The sequence below is a fragment of the Pongo abelii genome, chromosome 12 (genome assembly GCF_028885655.2).
Source record: "Pongo abelii isolate AG06213 chromosome 12, NHGRI_mPonAbe1-v2.0_pri, whole genome shotgun sequence".
NCBI classification, from domain to species: domain Eukaryota; kingdom Metazoa; phylum Chordata; class Mammalia; order Primates; family Hominidae; genus Pongo; species Pongo abelii.
In genome coordinates, this window is record NC_071997.2 from 133,015,062 (window position 1) to 133,032,108 (window position 17,047).

Sequence of the window (17,047 nt, forward strand, 5' to 3'; positions counted from 1 at the left end):
CCCTTCATTTTATGAATACAATAACCTGAGGCTCATCAGGGCTGGTGACTCACACAGGCACACATTCAGCATTGCTGGATGTCGGCTCAGGATCCAGAATGCATTTGAACAATTCATGCTAAATTAATAAATGCACTTTAAAATAGGCCCATATTAATCCCAAAGTAACTAAACCTGTGGAATTTGTAAAATAAGATGTTTATGAATGAGGACATGGCATTTCGACATTAGATCTGATTCTCCCCTTTCTAAAAGCAGAATTGACAGTCTCTATTTTCCCATTGCGAGATTTCAGAGGAGAGCCTGATGGCACTTACAGCAGACATCACAGATGTCTCAGCATTTTGGATGAGAATGGTAAAGACCTTCTTTGTTTCATAAAACCTTCGTTTTCCAGGGGAGAAAACACAGGTTGAGTCTAAAATCAATCCTCCTACTGAAATATTTTAATGACATTGAAAGAGGTTGTTGAGTTTGGCAGGTGCACATGGAGCTGTGCAGTCCTGCACTGAAGCCCTGCAGTCCTGACTTCTGAGTGGAGCTAGAGGAGAATTATGTTAATGTGTTTGCACTACTCGCTCAGTTGTAAAAAATTAGAAATATATTTAAGCAATGTTTTTTAATGAGGATAAAAGAGTTTAACAATGTTTACACACCTATTTTAGTTATTACATTATCTAAGCTATTTTTATCCTCATAACCATGTAAGCACCCCACCGTCTCCATTTCAGAAAGTAGACAGTAACTGAACAAAACTGTCTACTTTTTAAAACATGATTTATTTCATTATGAAAGTTCATAGTTTATGTAATTAATACCTTTTTGTGGTCTGCATTCAATGGGTTGGCATCTGCACACTGTCGTGGGTCCACCGTTGTGGTGAAATCGCACACAATGGTCTCACTGCCCTAAACATCCAGAACTCTCTGACCATCTATCCTTCCCTCTCCTCAACCCCTACCAACCACTGATCAGTTTACTATCTATGTAATTTTCCCTTTTCTAAAATGTCACATAATTGGAATCATACAGTATGCAGCCTTTTTGGCTTCTTTCCTTAGTAATGTGCATTGTGGTTCCCTGTATGCCTTTTCATGACTTGATAGATCTTTTCTCACTGAATGATATTCCATTGTCTGTAGATATCAGAATTTATTTCTCCATCCACCTACTGAAGGAAATGTTGATCACCTCCAGTTTCTGGTAATCCTGAATAAAGCTTTTATAAACATTTGTGTGCAAGTTTGTGTGTGGACATAACTCTTCAACTCCGTTGGGTAAATAATGAAGAGCACAATTGCTAAATCTTATGATAAGACTATGTGAGCTTTGTAAAAAACTGCCAAACTGTCTTCCAAAGTGGCTGTGCCATTTTGCATTCCCACAGCAATGAATGAGAGTTCTTGTTGCTTCACATCCTCACCAGCATTTGGTGTTTTCAGTCTTGTGGATTTTGGCCATTCTAATAGGTGTGTAGTGGTGTCTTATTGTTGTCTTAATTGGCAATTCCTAATAACATACAGAGCATCTTTTAATATATTTAGTTTCCATCTGCATATCTGTTCAGCTTTTGCCCATTTTTAATTGGGTTGTTCGTTTTCCTATTGTTGAGTTTTAAGAGTTCTTTGCATATTTCAGATATGAATCCTTAGATATATTTTGCAAATATTTTCTCACAGTTTGGGGTTTGTCTTTTTATTCTCTTAACAGTATCTTTTGCAAAACAAAAGTTTTTCATGTTAATGAAATTCAACTTCCCAATTTTTTCTTTGTGGATCATGCTTTTGGTGTTGTATCTTTAATAAATCATCCAATCCAAGGTTATCTAGATTTTTTCCTTATGTTATCTTCTAGAAGTTTGAAAATTTTACATTTTATATATTGGTCTAATATCTACTTTGCATTAACTTTTGTAAGAAGTATAAGGTCTGTTTATAGATTCTTTTTTTTTTTTTTTTTTTGCATATGGATGCCCACTTGTTCCAGCACCGTTTGTTAAAAAGACTCTCCTTTCTCCATTGAATTGTTTTTGCTCCTTTGTCAGAGATTAGTTGGCTGTATTTCAGTCTGTTTCCGGGCTCTCTGTTGTGTTCCACTGATGTGTGTGTATGTGTCTTCTGTTTTGTCTTCAATTTTAAAAAATATCTAATTGCTACCTAAATTTGCTTATGAATTCTCATTTGTAAACAGAAAAGCATAAATTAATGCCTGAGTATCTTTTAACGCAGATGTTGCATTGAATATAATGAGCAGAATGAGTTAAAATCTTAGAGTGAATATAAAAATTTGACCATAGTGGTAACAAATTTGCAAAGTAGTGATGTCAAAGACAGAGTCCATTGCAATATTGCTTCCTCCTTTGGCTCAGCTCTGCTTCACACCAGGCAACAACCAATCCCTTTTGTGCTTCATTCAAGGATTTCTGTAGGGTGGAAAGCAGAAATATCATGAGATCAGTGGAGGGAAAGAAGACAGTTTTCCAGGCTGGGAGCAGTCAGATCTCCGGTGGGTCCCAACACTGCTCTGTAGCAATGCCTAGAGGGTGATAGAAACAGAGACTGGGTGAAAATGAGGTGGGTGCTGGCCTCAGGGTTCCCAGTGTTACCAGATTCCCATGGTTTATAAGACGCCCAAAATGAGAACTTCTGGGCTTTGGGGGCCCCTGTGGAACTGGAAAATGGGGAAGTGAGCAGTGATAATCCAGACCGATTAATAGAGGTGTGTCTCCCACTTTTCAGAAACCGAGGAGCCTTTGATCAGTAGTGAAATTGTGGCACCCCAACAATGGTGGAGTGCAATGTCCTGCCATTCTTGAGGGGTGATGGCTCAGGGTCAAGACTGAACTGATTAGAAAAAAAAAAGAAAAGGTTTTTCTTTTTTTGCATATCTGATTTTGTGAATGAACAGCTACACCGCTGTGAAATGTGCAAATCATTGGCTGTTGTTTCTCGTGTGCATGCCAGGAGTATCAAGTCCAAAAAGAAGCTCTTCAAACCATCTGGGAAGAGAAAACAGCATGACAAAGAAAGGTGTATTTGTCTGATCCTAGGAATCAATATAAACATCCATGATAACCCCACCTATTTTTTAAATGTATGATTTGGATGAAACAAGAGAAGACACTGTTCCTGAGTCCCTGCTGTAGTCCTGACACAGCTGGAGACGCCCTGCTCTCCTTATTTTCTTGATGCTCATGAGGACCCTGATGTCTGAGGAAGAAGGTTCTCGTCCATTTCTGCCCCTGGTGTGTCACGTGCCAGCCTTGTCAATGCACATGAGAACCTTACAGGGTGAGTGTTATAACCCCAATTATAGAAAAGGAAACTGGTTCTAAAGTGTTTAGCATCTTGCCCAAGTTCAGACATTTAGCAGAGGCCTAAGTTTAAATGCAGCCCCTCTTGCTCTTTGACAGCCTCAGCACCACATGCCCTGGGTGGCCCATGCAGTGAGTCACTGACAGCCCTCATGGTTGGCCCGTGGCACAGCAGAGAGTGAAATGGTCTACTGACTTTTTCAGACACTCAGGCAATTCATGATATAGTGTATGCGGTCACACCCAGTGAGTTCTATTGTTCAGTTTAATAGAATACCTAATTCTGTGTTTATTATGAATAAAGGGAGATTTATTCTGTTTTTTAAGAATATGAAGCATATCTATTTTGCCTACAAATTGGAAGTTCCAATACTATAGGAAGCATAAGTGCAGGTTATAATGATGGGTCTTTTATAAGACTGAATTCACATCAAACTGAAACAGTAACTCCAGCTGTATGAACAGGGTGAGACATTAAACATTTAATGAAAAAATTCCTTTCTTAGGCCACAGCAAAGACTAGATATATCTAATTATCATGCCCACTAAGAAGATGTATTGTGATATTTGCAGTTAATCACTCATTCAGTTCAAAGGGTATTTATTAATTGTCTGCTCTGGGCATAACATCAATTGGAAGCAGTGTGTTCACATGAAAAAAAAAATTACCTGAGGCTCTAAGTCACAACTTTCCATGACCAGCACATGTTTCTAATTTGAAATACATATCTAAAGCTTAAAATGCATAAATAGATATCACAATCTAGAACTAAGTTAATAGTTGCTTTGAATTAATTGTTTAAATTATCCTGGGAATCAGAAAGGTATATCTACATGAAACAATAAAATCTATATTAGAATTAGTAAATATTAGAAGACCATCTTAATCTTAATATATAAACATACTACCTAGGCACACTGTTTAAATACGTCTGCAATGTACTATTTTTAGATTTAAGAAAATCATTAAACCTTAAAGTTGGAAAAGATTGCAGTGTTAGACCTCTAGACTATAAAACCTGAACGTTTTTCTGAAATTTTTGAGTTTTTATCCAGAAATACAGATTTTTCTGGCACTGAGAACTGCAAGAAATTTCACCTGGAGTCTCCACATGGTCAATCATGTGATGTCAATATCAGTGTAATAGATACTATCACAAATATCCTTCACTTGGAGTCTCCACACAGTCAGTCGTGTGTGATGTCAACATCAGTGTAATAGATACTATCACAAGCATCCTGTGACTTTTATATATTTTTTTTTATTATTATACTTCAAGTTCTGGGATACACGTGCAGAAAGTGCAGGTTTGTTACACAGGTATACACGTGCCGTGCCATGGTGGTTTGCTGCACCCATCAACCTGTCATCTACATTAGGTATTTCTTCTAATGGTATCCCTGCCCTAGAACCCCAACTCCCAACAGGCCCCAGTGTGTGATGTTCCCCTCCCTGTTTCCACGTGTTCTCATTGTTCAACTCCCACTTATGAGTGAGAACATGTGATGTTTGGTTTTCTGTTCCTGTGTTAGTTTGCTGAGAATGATGGTTTCTAGCTTCCTCCATGTCCCTGCAAAGGTCATAAACTCATCCTTTTTTATGGCTGCATAGTATTCCATGGTGTGTATGTGCCACATTTTCTTTATCCAGTCTATCATTGATGGGCATTTGGGTTGGTTCCAAGTCTTTGCTATTGTGAATAGTGCTGCAATAAACATAACATGTGCGTGTGTCTTTATAGTAGAATGATTTATAATCCTTCGGGTATATACCCGGTAATGGTATTGCTGGGTCAAATGTATTTCTGGTTCTAGATCCTTGAGGAATCGCCACACTGACTTCCACCATGGTTTAACAACACTCCTACCAACAGTGTAAAAGCATTCCTGTTTCTCCACATCCTCTCCAGCATCTGTTGTTTCCTGACTTTTTAATGATTGCCATTCTAACTGGCATGAGATGGTATCTCATTGTGGTTTTGATTTGCATTTCTCTAATGACCAGTGATGATGAGCTTTTTTACATATGTTTGTTGTCCGCATAAATGTCTTCTTTTGAGAAGTGTCTGTTCATATCCTTTGCCCACTTTTTGATGGGGTTGTTTTTTTCTCATAAATTTGTTTAAGTTCCTTGTAAATCCTAGATATTAGCCCTTTGTCAAATAGATAGATTGCAAATATTTTCTCCCATGTAGGTTGCCTGTTCACTCGGATGATAGTTTCTTTTGCTGTGCAGAAGCTCTTTAGTTTAATTAGGTCCTATTGGTCAATTTTGGCTTTCATTGCCATTGCTTTTCATATTTTAGTCATGAAGTCATTGGCCATGCCTATGTCCTGAATGGTGTTGTCTAGGTTTTCTTCTAGGGTTTTTATGGTTTTATGTCTTATGTTTAAGTCTTTAACCCATCTTGAGTTAATTTTTACATAAGGTATAAGGAAGGGCTCCAGTTTCAGTTTTCTGCATACGGCTAGCCAGTTTTCCCAACACCATTTATTAAATAGGGAATCCTTTCCCCATTGCTTGTTTTTGTGAGGTTTGTTAAAGATAAGATGGTTGCAGATGTGTGGCATTATTTCTGAGGCCTCTGTTCTGTTCCATTGGTCTATATGAAGATCAGTGATATGTCACTGGAACTTAATTCAGTCCTTGCTTTAGGTTACCAAGTTAAGCTTCTCATTTGCAGCATACAGCTCAGGCTTTCCTGAATAAATTTCAGAGGCAGAAAAAGCACAGCCTTTCAAAGCTGTTTGTACCTCTGCTAACCTAATTATTAGAAATGTTTCCTCATATGAAGTTGAAGTTGGTCCCCCTCCAGCGTGCATCCATTAGACTCCAGGTTTCTCCACTGGAGCCACAGATGATGAGTCCATGTGATGCTTCCACAGGAAAGCCCTCCACACCTTGGGGTGGCCACTGCCCCATCCCCAGGAAGAAGAGCTGCTGTTTTACACTCCTGAAAAGTCAGATATTTAACTGCATTACCAAGCATCCATTTCATTGTGGGAAAATGTGGTGAAATCAGATTTAAACCACAGAAATAAAAATTTAACCTGTGGATGCATAGCTTTTTTCAAATTTTTACTTTAATATGCAATATCATTGGTCATATTTTAGGAGATAAAACTAAAAATAAAAAATAATTGTTCTACTATGCATGAAAATATGGAAAACAATTCCTCATCCCATCTAGATTTTTTGGTAGGGTTAGGATTCCCAAGATGGCGGAATCTGTGAGGAAACACAATCTCTTCCAAATTTTCTTTTCATTTATCATTTAAAAAAAAAACAAGTCTATTATTCTTGCACAAATTAAATTTTGACTTACTTTCTTGAGTAGCCAAAAACTATAACTAATATATCCCAAACAGGCTTGTGAAAAACATGTAGCCCCCAAAGTCCTGTTTGTTAAACATTTTGGAAAGCCGAAGTACTCAGTGGAAATAGCAGATTTATAGACCAGAGAAATTTCATTTGACCAGAATTCTCATCCCATCCTTCTGAGGTAGTAAATTATGTAGTGTTACAACTCTAACTTAAAACAATTTGTTTTTTGTCTTTTCTCTCCATTGCAGTTTTATGATTTTAGAACATAGGTTTTATGATTGTTAGTGCTGGGCAACAAAAAGGAGTCCAGAGGAATGGGAGAAAAAACAACAATAGCAATGATGTGAATGCAAAACATGAACCAGACTAAGCACAGCAGAGGATGGCGTGGAGCGGGAAGCAGAGACAGAAGCTTGTGATATTTCAGTGATTGCTGGGAGTTATTCATCACCGGTAAGTCTCATGTTCCAAAAACTCATCAGGGCCAGGGGTTAGTTTTACGAGCTCTGTGTAAAAGATCATTACACAGAGCCAGTTAGAGTTCCCGCAGGAAGGAAGCGGCACACCCTACGGGGTGATTAGGAAGACTGTCATGAAGGGTGCCACACTCACACCCTAGGAAAGAGGAAAGGGGCCCAAGGGGACTTGCAGAGGGAGCAGAGGGTCTGTGGGCCACAGCCAGCCCAACCGCAGAATGGCCAGAGTGGCACAGGCCCCCTCTCTGCAGGCTGGTCTCCTGCTTGGGTGTCCCCCAAGTCACTCACTTGGAAGTCAAAGGTTGAGCATGCTTTCCATGAAGTCTGGAGGTGCAGAGCAAGGCAGACAGCCACGGGCGTGTCAGGAGGGCAGCAGGAAATGCTCATCCCCTTCTCCAAGAAGAGGGAATCCCACCATCCACAGGTTCTTCCTGCTCTGTCTCAAAGGCGGAGGCAGCTAGAATACTCTGTTAAAAAGCAACCACAGGAAGAACATAATGTCAATGCATGGCTTTATGTTAACATAATTACATTTATTCCAGACAAGGGTTTTTTGTAAATTAAAGATAGATTATGTTGCAACTTTTATACTCCTCTGCCTAATTTAGTGAGTATTTGATATATTCAGATTTATTTTAACCAATTAATTTTTTTTAATAGAGGCAGGTCTCAGTCTGTCACCTTGGCTGAAGTGCTGGTGTGATCACAGCTCACTACAGCCTTGACCTCCTGGACTCAAATGATCCTCTCACCTCAACCTCTCAAGTATCTGGGACTACAGGCAAGCACTACCACACTCATCTAATTTTTTTTTTTTTAATTTTTAGTAGAGACCAGGTCTCACTAACTTGCCCGGGCTGGCCTTGAACTCCTGAGTTCAAATGATCCTCCTGCCTTAGCCTCCCAAAGTGCCTGCAATTACAGACATAAGCCACCATGCTGGCCTGCTGTTTAAATTAATTATATGTGTGCCTTAACTAAAAAATGAGATTGCTCAATATAGAGTAACTTGTTTTTCTTATAGAATTATCAGAAAGTAATGCTTTTTTGAAATGTTGTTTCACTAAAATATTTTTAATTTGTTTTCTTGGTATTTTGTTATGACAATTTTTTCCTTCTACCTCAACTGCAATACTGTCAGCATTTCCTGAGGGTCCGATAGGTAGGGAAATGCACTATGAAGCAATGTGGACCAAGCGATAAAAATAAACAAATAAAAGAAGAAAATCCCACTGCAAAAAATTCTGAAACAGAATTCTTAACTCCCCGACATTCATCCCTGCCTCAGCCTGTCCCCCATTTCACCCTCCCTATTTCCACATAGAGCTGTGCATACCTACTTGCTCAGATCTAAAACCCTACACCCTATGCCCAACTCCTCTTTCCTGCACACTTCCTACCAGCCCATCAGAAAGCCCGCTGGCTCCTCTCCTGAAGCACTGCACGAGGGTGACCCCTCCTCCCTGTGAGCACTGCAACAGCCCCAGTGGAACCACCATCCTGGCCCCCATGCAACTGTTTCCCCACAGGTTCCCCACACATAGCCATGGTGTATCCCCTCCAAAACACCCACTCTGCCTGAACACTTCCCCAGCTCTTTATATGACTGCTTCCATTGTATCATTCATCTCTCACCTCAATTGAACTTCCTCAAAGAAGCGTCCTCACTTATTCTACATATGACAACATGAGTAACAACATCACTCCTTTCCCCAGACTCACTGATCATTCCATTGCATTTCCCATTTTCTACAGTGATCACAAAGTCTGTACCTAATTGGAAAATACTTATCTGCTTTACTTATCATCTGCTTTAATTTTTAAGTTTTCTTTTTTCTTCTGGACATCAACTTCCATGTTGATGGACACTGTTGAGCATTTCCTAGGAAGTGTTTAAGTTTGAGCTGCAAGAGCTGTCTTGTCCAAGACTGATTTCCACAGGCTGGTCTCCTGCAAAGCCTCATGGCTATGGCTAAGTGCTTAAGCTCAGATGGGGTGGTGAATTGGTGAATTACACCAGAACCCTGCCATGCCATAGAAGCTACAACTGCAAGGCTAGAAGCTCAGTGCTGTGATCTGGCCAAGTGTTGAAACTCAGATGGGGTGGTGAATTGGTGAATCATGTCATGACCCTGCCATGCCATAGAAGCCACAACTGCAAGGCTAGGAGCCCAGTGTCCTGTTGAGAGACAGGACTAGCTGGATTTCCTAGGCCGACTAAGAATCCCTAAGCCTAGCTGGGAAGGTGACCACATCCACCTTTAAACACAGGGCTTTCAACTTTGCTCACACCCGACCAATCAGGTAGTAAAGAGAGCTCACTAAAATGCTAATTAGGCAAAAACAGGTCGTAAAGAAATAGCCAATCATCTATCACCTGAGGGCACAGTGGGAGGGACAATGATTGGTATATAATCCCAGGCATTCGAGCCGGCAATGGCTACCCTCTCTGGGTCCCCTCCCTTTGTATGGGAACTCTGTTTTCACTCTATTAAATCTTGCAACTGCACTCTTCTGGTCCGTGTTTGTTACGGCTCGAGCTGAGCTTTCGCTCACCATCCACCATGGCTGTTTGTTGCTGTCACAGACCTGCCACTGACTTCCACCCCTCTGGATCTGGCAGGGTGTCTGCTGTGCTTCTGATCCAGTGAGGCACCTATGGCTGCTCCGGATCAGGCTAAAGTCTTGCCATTGTTCCTGCATGGCTAAGTGCCCGGGTTCATCCTAATCGAGCTGAACACTAGTCGCTGTGTTCCACGGTTCTCTTCCATGACACACAGTTTCTAATAGAGCTATAACACTCACCACATGGCCCAAGATTTTCCATTCCTTGGAATCCGTGAGGCCAAGAACCCCAGTTCAGAGAACAAGAGGCTTGCTGCCGTCTTGGAAGTGGCCTGCCACCATCTTGGCAGCTCTGGGAGCAAGGACCCCCTGGTAACATTTTGGTGACCATGAAGGGACCTCCAAAGTGGCGAGTAATATTGGACCACTTTTGCTTGCTATTCTGTCCTATCCTTCCTTAGATTGGAGGAAAATACTGGGCACCTGTCAGCCAGTTAAAAACGATTAGTGTGGCCACCGGACTTAAGACTCAGGTGTGAGGCTGTCTGGAGAAGGGCTTTCTAACAACCCCCACCCCTTCTGTGTTTGAGCATTGGTCTGCCTGGAACAAGCTTCCACTTTCAATTTTCTTGGGGAAGCTGAGGGCAGACTAGAGACAGAAAGCTATTGTTCCAAACTCCCGGAATTAGCTGGTTGAGATCATGGTGCAGCCAGAAGTCTCTATTCAACATATGTGCACCCCTACCTTTCCTTCTGACCCATATCTCCTGGGTCCCAACCACGACTTTCTTGAAAATGTAGCCCTAAAATTCTCCTTACCTCTGAATCTACTTCCTCCAATCCCTGCCTCCTAAGTACTAATGGTTCAGACTTTCCTTTCCTCTAGCAAGTTGTATTTCCAAAGGGATCTAACGAAGCTCTACGCTGCATCCTTAGGCATCTAGGCTATAAACCCAGGGAGTCTTATCCCTGGTGTCCCTCCTGATTTAGGTGTACAGCTCTCGACATGGGCAGTTATGTGGGACCCATTCCCCACCACTCTTGCCAGGGTCCCAAGTTTGCAAATGGCTAAGAGAGAGAGATGGAGAGAGAGAGAGAGGAGGAGAGAGAGAAAGAGATAAAGAGAGACAGAGAGACACAGAGAGACAGAGAGGAGAGAGAGAGACAGAGAGGAGAGAGACAAAGGAGAGAGATGGAGAGGAGAGAGAGAGAGACAGAGAGGAGAAAGAGGCAGAGAGACAAACAGGGAGTCAAAGAGAGAAAGAGAAAGATAGAAGTAGTAAAAAAATAAAAGTGTGCCCTATTCCTTTAAAAGCTAGCATAAATTTAAAACCTATAATTGATAATTGAAGGTCTTCTCCGTGACCCTATAACACTCCAATACTACCTTGTTGTCAGTGTAAACAAGGGCGTAGCCTGAAAACACTGAGACCACTGACAACCCATAGCCTTCCTATTAAAAATCCTTAACCCAGTAACCCGTGGATGGCCCAAATGCATCTGTAGTGGTAATTGCTTTGCTAACAGAAGAAAGTAAAAAAGTAACTTTTAGAGGAAACCTCATTGTGAGCACACCTCACCAGTTCAGAATTATTCTAAGCCAAAAAACCAAAAAGGTAGCTTACTAACTCCAAAATCTTAAAGTATGGGGCTGTTCTGTTAGAAAAAGGTGATTTAACATTAACCACTGAAAATTCCCTTAACCCAGCAGATTTCCTAATAGGGGATTTAAATCTTAATCACCATACAAAGGTCCAACCAGACATAGGAGGAAATCCCTTCAGGACAGGACCATAGATGGTTCCTCCCAAATGATTGAGAAAAAAACCACAATGGCTATCAGTAATTGATAGGGAGACTCTTGTGGAAGCAGAGTTAGGAGAATTGCCTAATAAATGGTCTGCTCAAACGTTGGAGCTGTTTGCACTCAGCCAAGCTTTAAAGTACTTACAGAATCAAAAAACTCTATCTCAATCCTGACTCAAAAGGTTAGCTACACCCTCTCTGAAATGAGTTTGCATAAGAACTGTTGTTTATGGGAATGCATCTTGATGGGACAACTGGGTTGTTATGAAATACTCAGGAACCCAGCCCAGCTCTAGGACTCACCCCTGAGCACAAAGGCAATGTTGGGCATGCTGGTAAAGGACCACTAGAATCCAGTAGCCCAGACCCCTTTCTTTGTAGTCAAGAAAGGCAGGAAAAGGGGTGCAGGACTGCTACATCAGTATGTGTAACTAATCCAATAAGCAGAGGTCCATGGGTGGTTACGCACCCTGGAAAGGAGTAAGCATTAGGACCATAGAGGACACTCTAGGACTAATGCTCATCAAAAAACGACCAGGGGTGCTGGCATTCCTATGTTCTTTTTTTAGATGGGAAATGTTCCCCCCAAGGCAAAAACACCCCTAAGATGTATTCTGGAGAATTGAGACCAATTTGACCCTCAGACACTAAGAAAGAAATGACTTATATTCTTCTGCAGTACCTCCTGGCCATGATATCCTTTTCAAGGGGGAGAAACCTGGCCTCCTGAGAGAAGTATAAATTATAACACCATCTTACAGCTAGACCTCTTTTGTAGAAAAGAAGGCAAGTGGAGTGAAGTGCCATATGTACAAACTTTCCTTTCATTAAGAGACAACTCGCAATTATGTAAAAAGTGTGATTTATACCCTACAGGAAGCCCTCAGAGTCTACCTCCCTACGCCAGCATCACCCCGACTTCTTCCCCAACTAATAAGGATCCCCCTTCAACCCAAATGGTCCAAAAGAAGATCGACAAAGGGGTAAACAATGAACCAAAGAGTGCCAATATTCCCCGATTATGCCCTCTCCAAGCAGTGGGAGGAGGAGAATTCAGCCCAGCCAGAGTGCATGTACCTTTTTCTCTCTCAGACTTAAAGCAAATTAAAATAGACCTAGGTAAATTCTCAGACAACCCTGATGGCTATATTGATGTTTTACAAGGGTTAGGACAATCCTATGATCTGACACGGTGAGATATAGTGTTACTGCTAGATCAGACACTAACCCCAAATGAGAGAAGTGCCACCATAACTGCAGCCTGAGAGTTTGGCGATCTCTGGTATCTCAGTCAGGTCAATGATAGGATGACAATAGAGGAAAGAGAATGATTCCCCACAAGCCAGCAGGCAGTTCCTAGGGTAGACCCTCACTGGGACACAGAATCAGAACATGGAAATTGGTGTCGCAGACATTTGCTAACTTGCGTGCTAGAAGGACTAAGGAAAACTAGAAAGAAGCCTATGAATTATTCAATGATGACAACTATAACACAGGGAAAGGAAGAAAATCCTACTGCCTTTCTGGAGAGACTAGGGGAGGCATTGAGGAAGCATACCTCCCTATCACCTGACTATTGAAGGCCAACTAATCTTAAAGGATAAGTTTATCACTCAGTCAGCTGTAGACAAAAGAAAAGAACTTCAAAAGTCCCCCTTAGGTCCAGAGCAAACTTAAAAACCCTATTGAACTTGGGAACCTCAGTTTTTTATAATAGAGATCAGGAGGAGCAGGCAGAACAGAACAAACAGGATTAACAAAAAGGCCACTGCTTTAGTCATGGCCCTCAGGTGAGTGGACTTTGGAGACTCTGGAAATGGGAAAAGCTAGGCAAATCGAATGCCTAATAGGGCTCACTTCCAGTGGGGTCTACAAAGACACTTTAAAAAAGATATTCCAAGTATAAATAAGTTGCCCCCTTGTCCATGCCCCTTATGTCAAGGGAATCACTGGAAGGCCCACTGCCCCAGGGGATGAAGGTCTTCTTAGTCAGAAGCCACTAACCAGATGATCCAGCAGCAGCAGGACTGAGGGTGCCTGGGGCAAGCGCCAGCCCATGCCAATCACTTTCACAGAGCCCCGGGTATGCTTGATCATTGAGGGCCAGGAGGTTAACTGTCTCCTGGACACTGGTGCAGCCTTCTCAGTCTCACTCTCCTGTCCTGGACAACTGTCCTCCAGATCTGTCACTATCCGAGGGGTCGTAGGACAGCCAGTCACTGGATACTTCTCCTAGGCACTAAGTTGTGACTGGGGAACTTTATTCTTTTCACATGTTTTTCTAATTATGCCTGAAAGCCCCACTCCCTTGTTAGGGAGAGACATTCTAGCAAAAGCAGGGGCCATTATACACCTGAACATAGGAGAAGGAACACCTATTTGTTGTCCCCTGCTTGAGGAAGGAATTAATCCTGAAGTCTGGGCAACAGAAGGACAATATGGACGAGCAAAGAATGCCCGTCTGGTTCAAATTAAACTAAAGAATTCCACCTCCTTTCCCTACCAAAGGCAGTAGCCCCTTAGACCCGAGGCCCAACAAGGACTCCAAAAGATTGTTAAGGACCTAAAAGCCCAAGGCCTAGTAAAACCATGCAGCAGCCCCTGCAAGACTTGAATTTTAGGAGTACAGAAACCCAATGGACAGTGGAGGTTAGTGCAAAATCTCAGGATTATCAGTGAGGCAGTTGTTCCTCTATACCCAGCTGTACCTAACCCTTATACTCTGCTGTCCCAAATACCAAAGGAAGCAGAGTGGTTTCCAGTCCTGGACCTTAAGGATGACTTTTTCTGCATCCCTGTACATCCTGACTCTCAATTCTTGTTTGCCTTTGAAGATCCTTCAAACCCAACGTCTCAACTCACCTGGACTGTTTTGCCCCAAGGGTTCAGAGATAGCCCCCATCTATTTGGCCAGGCATTAGCCCAAGACTTGAGCCAGTTCTCATACCTGGACACTGTTGTCCTTCGGTATGTGGATGATTTACTTTTAGCTGCCTGTTCAGAAAACTTGTGCCATCAAGCCACCCAAACGCTCTTAAATTTCCTCGCCTCCTGTGGCTAAGGGGTTTCCAAATCAAAGGCTCAACTCTGCTCACAGCAGGTTAAATACTTAGGGCTAAAATTATCCAAAGGCACCAGGGCCCTCTGTGAGGAATGTATCCAGCTTATACTGACTTATTGTCATCCCACAACCCTAAAGCAACTAAGAGCGTTCCTTGGCATAACAGGCTTCTGCCAAATATGGATTCCCAGGTATGGTGAAATAGCCAGGCCATTATATACACTAATTAAGGAAACTCAAAAAGCCAACACCCATTTAGTAAGATGAACTCCTGAAGTAGAAGCAGCTTTCCAGGCCCTAAAGAAGGCCCTAACCCAAGCCCCAGTGTTAAGCTTGCTAACGGGGCAAGACTTTTCTTTATATGTCACAGAAAAAAACAGGAATAGCTCTAGGAGTCCTTACACAGGTCTGAGGGACCAGTTTGCAACCCATGGCATACCTGAGTAAGGAAATTGATGTAGTGGCAAAGGGTTGGCCTCACTGTTTACAGGTAGTGGCAGCAGTAGCAGTCTTAGTATCTGAAGCAGTTAAAATAATACAAGGAAGAAATCTTACTGTGTGGATATCTCATGATGTGAATGGCATACTCACTGCTAAAGGAGACTTGGGGCTGTCAGACAACCATTTACTTAAACATTAGGCTCTATTATTTGAAGGGCAAGTGCTGAGACTGCGTACTTGTGCAACTCTTAACCCAGCCACATTTCTTCCAGACAATGAAGAAAAGATAGAACATAACAGTCAACAAGTAATTGCTCAAACCTATGCCACTTGAGGGGACCTTCTAGAGGTTCCCTTGACTGATCCTGACCTCAACTTGTATACTGATGAAAGTTCCTTTGTAGAAAAAGGACTTGGAAAAGTGGGGTATGCAGTGGTCAGTGATAATGGAATACTTGAAAGTACTCCCCTCACTCCAGGAACTAGTGCTCAGCTGGCAGAACTAATAGCCCTCACTTGGGCACTAAAATTAGAAGGAAAAAGGGAGAAGACTCTAAGTATGCTTACGTAGTCCTCCATGCCCATGCAGCAATATGGAGAGAAAGAGAATTCCTAACTTCTGAGGGAACACCTACCAAACATCAGGAAGCCATTAGGAGAGTATTATTGGCTGTACAGAAACCTAAAGAGGTGGCAGTCTTACACTGCTAGGGTCATCAGAAAGGAAAGGAAAGGGAAATAAAAGAGAATCACCAAGTGGATATTAAAGCAAAAACAGCTGCAAGGCAGGACGCTCCATTAGAAATGCTTATAGAAGGACCCTTAGTATGGTATAATCCCCTCCAGGATACCAAGCCCCAGTACTCAGCAGAAGAAATAGGATGGGGAAACTCACGAGGACATAGTTTCCTCCCCTCAGGAAGGCTAGCCACCAAAGAAGGAAAAATACTCCTGCCTGCAGCTAACCAGTGAAAATTACTTAAAACCCTTCACCAAACTTTTCACTTAGGCATTGATAGCACCCATCAGATGGCCAAATCATTATTTACAGGACCAGGCCTTTTCAAAACTATCAAGCAGATTGTCAGGGCCTATGAAATGTGCCAAAGAAATAATCGCCTGCACTGCAGGCCATACATTTTGATTCCTGTATCTGTAACCTCCTTTTTAAGTTTGTCTCTTCCAGAACTGAAGATGTAAAACTACAAATTGTTCTTCAAATGGAGCCCCAGATGCAGTCCATGACTAAGATCTACCATGGACCCCTGGACCAGACTGCTAGCCCATGCTCCAATGTTGATGACATCGAAGGCACCCCTCCTGAGGAAATCTCAACTGCACGACCTCTACTATGCCCCAATTCAACAGGAAGCAGTTAAAGCAGTTGTCAGCCAACTTCCCCAACAGCACTTGGGTTTTCCTGTTGAGAGGGGGCACTGAGAGACAAGACTAGCTGGATTTCCTAGGCCAACTAAGAATCCCTAAGCCTAGCTGGGAAGGTGACCGCATCCGCCTTTAAACACGGGCCTTGCAACTTAGCTCACACTCTACCAATCAGGTAGTAAAGAGAGCTCACTAAAATGCTAATTAGGCAAAAACAGGAGGTAAAGAAATAGCCAATCATCTACCACCTGAGAGCACAGCAGGATGGACAATGATTGGGATATAAACCCAGGCATTCGAGCTGGCCATGGTAACCCCCTTTGGGTCCCCTCCCATTTTATGGGAGCTCTGTTTTCACTCTATTAAATCTTGCAACTGCCCACTCTTCTGGTCCGTGTTCGTTACGGCTCGAGCTGAGCTTTCGCTCACCATCCACCAGTGCTGTTTGTCGCTGTTGGAGACCCACTACTGACTTCCACCCCTCCGGATCCGACAGGGTGTCTGCTGTGCTCCTGATCCAGTGAGGCACTCATTGCTGTGCTGGATTGGGCTAAAGGCTTGCCATTGTTCCTGCACGGCTAAGTGCCCAGGTTTGTCCTAATCGAGCTGAATACTAGTCACTGGGTTCCATGGTTCTCTTCTGCAACCCATGGCTTCTTCTTTTTTTTTTTGACATG

The 17,047-nt window shown here is 42.4% G+C and overlaps 1 pseudogene; it reads left to right on the forward strand.

The window, feature by feature from the left end:
• Nucleotides 1-12,054: 12,054 nt before the first annotated feature.
• Nucleotides 12,055-16,366, forward strand: LOC129056858 (uncharacterized; annotated as a pseudogene).
• Nucleotides 16,367-17,047: the final 681 nt, after the last annotated feature.